Below are 6,919 nucleotides of genomic sequence, written 5' to 3'. Positions count from 1 at the left end.
GACGAAAGCTTCAAATTTTGACCTTCAAAATGGAAGAATTTCAAGTTTGCCCTTATTTTACCGGTTAGGGAAAATGTATTTTTCTAGCCATGTTGCAGGCTGTTGTCGCTTCCCACATCGTTCATTTATTGTTCTCTTCCCATGTTAGATGGCAAGCCATCAAGCTCTTCCTATATTTTATTTCAGGAAAAATTCCAAAGTACCTCTACAGTTTGTGGAAATTCCCAAAATATCCCTCAAATTTCAAAAATTCCCAATTTACTCCTCATATTTGACAAAAAAATTCCCAAAATTCCCTTCACTATCTTCAAAATTCAAGAAATGAGCCAAGCCAAGGATAGGAGACGCCACAAAAATTGGTGATTGGAAGGGTATTCCCAAAAATTCCCAAAATACAAGAGTATTTTGGGAATTTTTAAAATTTGAAGGGTAATTTGGGAATTTCCACAAATTAGTGGGGTATTTTAGTAATTTTCCCTTAAAAAAAATTAGGGTCCAGTATATTTTAACCGATTGAAATTATGTAATCCCTGTTAGATTTCGAGCTTGCCTTTAAGAAAATCGGAAAATTTACACAAATTTTAGTGTAATTACCTACGAAAGCTTCAAATCTTGACCTAAAAATTGGGAGAATTTCAAGTTTGCCCTTATTTTTACTGGTTAGAGAAAATGTATTTTTATAGCCCTATTGCAGGCTGTTGGCGCTTTCCACATCGTTCATTTTTCGAAATTCCCAAAATACCCCTCAAATTTCAAAAATTCCCAATTTACTCCTCATATTTGACCAAAAAATCCCAAAATGCCCTTCACTATCTTCAAAATTCCCAAAATGAGGCGAGCCAGACATAGGAGACTTCATGGAAAGTGGTGATCAGAAGGCCACTCTATGAGAGTTGAATAGCTGGGGAGAAGCTGAAACGGTATCCTCAATAAGCTAGGCTAGAGAGAGATCATAGCTTGAGAGAGATCATCGAGAGAGAGGCTATTGGAAATTAAGGCAATTGCCACAACATTTGTGTGTGTGAGAGAGAGGTGCTAAGACCAGTGTCATCTGTGTGCGTATGAGAGAGAGAGAGAGAATCAAGAGAATCGTGATAGTCAGGACTCAGGCCAGCGCTTTGACGCGGAGAGAGAGAGAGAGAGAGAGAGAGAGAGAGAGAGAGAGAGAGAGAGAGAGAGAGAGAGAGAGAGAGACGCAAAATTCCTTTGAATTTTTCCAAACATACAGAATTCCTTTCCTTGAATTTGCCAAGAAGAATTTTGGGAAAATTACCAAAATACCCCTCTAATTTGTGGAAATTCCCAAAATACCCCTCAAATTTCAAAAATTCCCAAAATACCCCTGATATTTTGTCATAATTTCCCAAAATACCCCTCAAATTTTCCAAAATTTCCCAAATATCCGTGGTTGTGAGATTAAAAATTTGTACCTTTCATAAGAAGACTGATTGTCTATCAATACAAGATACTAAAACTAGAATTTGAGTAGGTTATGTAGGCTTTGGAGAGGAATTGCTTCATTATTTTTAGATATAATTGCCCTTTTTTGCGAGGTAATTTGTGAGAAATTACATGCTAAGCAATCAAAAACTGATCTTGATTGTCAGAAAGGAATAAAGGAATGATAAGCTTGAATAATTCAACCAAAATAGATACAGGGCTATTTTGGAAAATTAAAAAATTTGAGGGGTATTTTGGGAATTTCCACAAATTAGAGGGGTATTTTGGTAATTTTTCCATGAATTTTTTAAAAATCACATTGTTTTTTGGGGTCTTACACTATTTTTCTCTATTTTGGAGCGGAATTTCTCCTTTTCTGCTTGCCCGCCACCATCATTTTTGAAGTTGAAAACGACACGATATTAAGTTGAGACACATTTTTTCCCGAACATTGCCTCCCTTCAATAGGTTGTTTTATTTTTTCAACCGGCTCAACGCTAAGTTGAGGCACACTTTTCCTCTACACTGTCAATGACATTGTTACAAAGAGAGAGAGAGAGAGAGAGAGAGAGAGAGAGAGAGAGAGAGAGAGAGAGAGAGAGAGATTGTTCCCCATGGAAAGGAATTGATGATGACCATTGATATCGCAAAAACCATTTTCCCAAACATATAAAATTCCTTTTCTTAAATTTGTCAAGAGGAAAAATTTAAAAGTAAGGTCAAATTTTCAAATTTTTACACTTTTTTCTCTATTCTGAGGCGGAATTCTCCTTTATGCTTGTCTTCAACCGACATTTTTGAAATTGAAAACGGCACGATATTAAGCTTTGACACATTTTTCCTGAACACTGTATTGCAGTAATTAGGTGGGATGCCTTGCATTCAATAGTGGAGCGGGGGAGGCGACTCCAGGGAAGAAAACTTAGGACTCGAGGAGGATAATTGAGGTCAGTGCGACTCGAGCATGACCATAGAGGTCCTGTCTTTCAGTGGAAAGGCTGCTCTCATCAAACCTTGCATCAGACAACGTCCCGTCTTTCAATGTGAAAGCTGCTATGAGGTCAGCATCCTGCCCGAGGTCAACATCCTTTAAGTGACGAGGGCAATGATGAGGAAGATGACGATGCTGGTGATGATGATGCAGATGAGGACCCAACTATTGCAAAGCCCCAAAGAGTTGAATAATTCCACGTGCTCAATCATACTTTAGCCAATGGCAATCACCCATTGGTTTAGAATTTTGCTATGCTTAGCTAAGTTTCTGTCCAAAGACGCTTTAGGAGCCAGGTTTTTTGGTTCTAGCTCAGCATAGCAAACAATATAGGCTATTGGGCCATGGCTATGCCGGTAGATCTATACTATTATCTACTAACATAATATGGCGGAGGTAGTAACCCTTTGCATGTGTCTCTATTTGCGAGATGAAGGCTAAATGCCAAAAGTGAGAGAAGAACGCGAGAGAGAGAGAGAGAGAGAAGAGAGAGAGAGAGAGAGAGAGAGAGAGAGAGAGAGAGAGAGAGAGAGAGAGAGCTATGTAGCCTGCTACCCACGCTATTCCTCGCTTCCTTGAATTTTTCCAGACATACACAATTCCTCGCAGAATTCCTTTCCTTGAATTTGCCAAGCAGATTTTTTTAAAAATTACATTGTTTTTTGGGGTTTTACACTATTTCTCTCTATTTTGGAGCAAAATTTCAAGACACAATCTAGTGAATCAGATGAGAGAGAGAGAGAGATAGATAGATAGATTTTATTATCGTCCTCGGAGGTCAAATATGACCTATGGGACCAAAGTTACATGTGATGTAGTATGTGTATGGCTGATGAGTGACTCTCGATGCTCCAAAATTGTAGTGATGAGAGTCGCAATGGAGAGCCCACACTTTGGCTGGGAGAGGAAAGTGTGTAGGTCTAAGTTATGGCTGAAAATGTGAGAGAAGCAAGTTCGGATGTGATCAAAAGCTGAGCACTCTAGTAGTGTGTGGTACTCAGACTCTCGAACTTGCAGTGAGCATAATGTGCACAATCGATTTGACTCTTCTCTCCATTGCCCCAACGCCCTATCTCGCATCGAAGGAAATGGGAGCTAAGCCGAATTGCTGCGATAGTGCGTATCGCGGACAAGGGAATAGGCTCAAGCATGTAAGTTTGAGTACGGTTTCCTCTCTCAGCGAAGAACATGGTTTTGTAGTTGGGGGCAATATAGGTGGTGTAATGTATGAAGCATGACCCACCGGATTTCTCCCAAGCCGTAATACATTGGCGTTGTAGAAAAGCTTCATTCACTTGAGAGTCAATTGAAGCATCATGTAGCAAGTGTAATGCATCCCATCTCCCAAACCACTTCTTTATGTCTTGCATCCATCCCGTGCTCAAGATCTTGCTTTTATGCATCTTTTGAACTTTTTTTGCTTGCTTCCCATGCAATTGTAGGAAGTCGATGTGAGGGGTTTTGACGCATCTTTATCATGTACTCCACAACCCTTTCCATGCCCATAACCTCAATTGGAAGAGATCTCGACTCAAGAAGTAGGAGCATATATGGTGTTTGTGTCTTAACTTGGAGAAAGTTTGTAAGAAAACGCTTTTGAACATTTTCAAACTCTTTCCAAGTAGACTTTGAGATGCTCCCGCCCCACACTTCATTCAACTCCATAAAGAAGAACCGGGTGTCACCAATGCATCAAAAAGATACTTCTTGAGAACCCAACACTTGATGTTTCCCGCATTACACATGTTCTCAAATGCATAATATGCTCTCTTTCCCGCTTCCAAACAACGCATAGCACATTCATGCCACTTGTGATTGATGGAACCTCAAGGCCAAGGTACTTAAAGCTCTCAACAACTTCAAGTGTCTCGTTGTTGTACACAATGCATGGCTTTCTCCTTATGGTTGGTTTTCACAAGCATAACCTTTGTTTTGGATTCATTTACAATCAGCCCACTATGCAAGCAAAAGTTCTCAAGGACAACCATAAGCTTTTGTGCATCTTCTAAAGTGTGTGCTAGAAGCACTACATCATCCGCATACAACAAAAGCATGATTACCGCATTGCAAATAGTGACCTCTTCAATGCCTTCTTCTTGCATAAAGTCAAGTACCATTTGTTCCAATTGATCAATGCATAGACCAAAGAGAGTTGGTGACAATGGACATCCTTGTTATAACCCCAATAGTGCTTTACAAAAATTTCTGAAATTTCTCTTCCCATGCGCAATTGACAAATCACCTTCTCATAGATTCGAGAAACCGCAAGCATAAACTCACTTGGCACTTGGAGTTCTTCCATCCTTCTCCACAAATTGTTACGTGGAATCATATCAAAGGCTTTCTTAAAGTCCACAAAACAACAATACAATCGCTTGCCTTTCAACCGACTTTCCTCCATGAGAACACGAAGAGTGACAAGATGATCAATGGTGCTATGGCATCGACGAAAACCCGCTTGTCCCTTTGCACGCTTGTCATTCTCTTCAGCCCAATCACTCAATTTCATCTCCATTATGCACCCAAACAACTTTGCCATAAGAGACCCAATCATTATAGTCCGGTAGTTGCTTACATTCTTTACATCCCCTCCTTTATGCAAAGGCTTAACCCAATTAGTACTCCAATCATAAGGCATACATGTTGAAGTGCAAGGTTGAACATATCACACATCCACTCATGGTAAAATCTCCCGTCCATTTGATCATCTCCGGTTTGATACCTGAAGATCTCCCGCTTTGCGAGTGGGCCAACTTTTCAAGCCCACCGCATACATCCTCAATAGTAAAAAAAGACGGCAAACATGGGAGTGAACCATAAAATGGCATTTTTCAGTATTTTCTTGCTCATATAAATTGCCTACAATGTGTGTACATATCCACTAGACTCAAGTTACCAAAATTCTCAACCCGCTTGCCTCTCAAGTTTCTCCAAAATCTTCCACATGCATGTGCCTTTTCTTGGACTTGAAATTCTTGTTGCTTTACTTCCCATCTCTTCTCTTCTTTTGAATCAATGCCTTGTATGTATGCAAATGACTTTGATAGTTGTCTTTGTCCATAGTTGCATCAAGCTTTATCAAGGACTTTCGAGCATCTTGACATTCTTTATCAAACCACCTTTTGCGTGATCTATCTTTGTTATACCATGGAGATGCTTTATGGCAAAGCATTCTTCCGCACAAGAACAAATAGCTTTCTTGAAAGCTTCCCATTTAGTTTCCAATGGTGCATCACATTGAAGCTTTGTCATCCATAATTTTTGCTCAACCATTTCAATGTACATTGGTGCCCGTTTGAAATCCATACATAGTGATAACTTCTCTTTTCCTTTGGCTGAGATTATCATGCTTAGTTGCTTCTCCACATGAAAGGTCAATACATAAGGTGCGATGGTCGGATTCCGGGTCCATTGACCAAACATAAAACTCTTATGCATACATACATGATGGCTTCAGAGAGTAGCATATAGTCAATCACACTATCCCCATTATGTCTTCTACATGTAAATCCATTGGTTCCACTCCACAAAGATACACCATTGGCAATGAGCATACCCGTGCTATTACACATGTGTAAAAGTAACTTTCCATAGTGATCCGGCTCTTTCTCATCCATTGAAGTACGATCATACAAGTGAACTTCCTCCAACTCCTTTGAAAATGTATGGCATATCAAATTGTTGAGTATCATGTTGCAATGTTTTTGTGCGAGCATTCATATCCCCAAATACAATAACATCACCTTCACCTTTGAAATAAGCAATGTCCTCTTCCAAATCAGAAAATGGTTGATCTCTATCCATGCAAGCATAAAAGGGAGAATCATGATGAGGAATGTAGCAACCGCTACAAAAATGGGTGCTCTTTTTGGTGTCATAATTTTCAGCCATACATAACGTTGTACTTGTCATCTTTCACAATTGATACAAAATCTTCCAATCCTTTCTTAACCATACATGCTAACCCTCCTTGTCCTCTTCGTTGCTTGAGATTCTTTGACCACATCAATGAATGTACATTGTAAACCTCCAAGCCGTTAATCCTTTGTGTATCATGCTCCCAAGTTCAACAAGAAGTACAACATCGGCTTTGCTTGTTAGTTCATCAATGCAACCCCGCATTCCATGGTATCCATTACAATTCCAAAAGAATATTTTCAATTGTAACTCGGGTCTCATAGGTCACGCATCCCTATTTGCTTGAGAACTGCCTCCTCCTTGGGCACATTTTCTTCATGAGAGATCTCCTTGTTTTTCTTATTCTTTTCCTCATATGCCTTGCGACGCATATTTTGTTGCTTAATAGTGCGATCTTCATATACAAAATATTTTGTATCCCTCAAATAGATCCAGCTATTATCAAGGATAATCTTTCGCTTGGTCTCATCCGGCATGGTGCATACAATTGGCCGTTCTCCCCGAGCGAGAGCTCCTTGCTTCCCCACTCTATGTGCTCCATAACCATAACTCCGACATGCCAAAGTGGGT

Source organism: Adiantum capillus-veneris, chromosome 1 (assembly GCF_014529385.1).
Source record: "Adiantum capillus-veneris isolate H3 chromosome 1, ASM1452938v2, whole genome shotgun sequence".
Classification (NCBI taxonomy): domain Eukaryota; kingdom Viridiplantae; phylum Streptophyta; class Polypodiopsida; order Polypodiales; family Pteridaceae; genus Adiantum; species Adiantum capillus-veneris.
The sequence above is the reverse complement of the archived record's forward strand: the minus strand, read 5'-3'. Positions refer to the sequence as shown.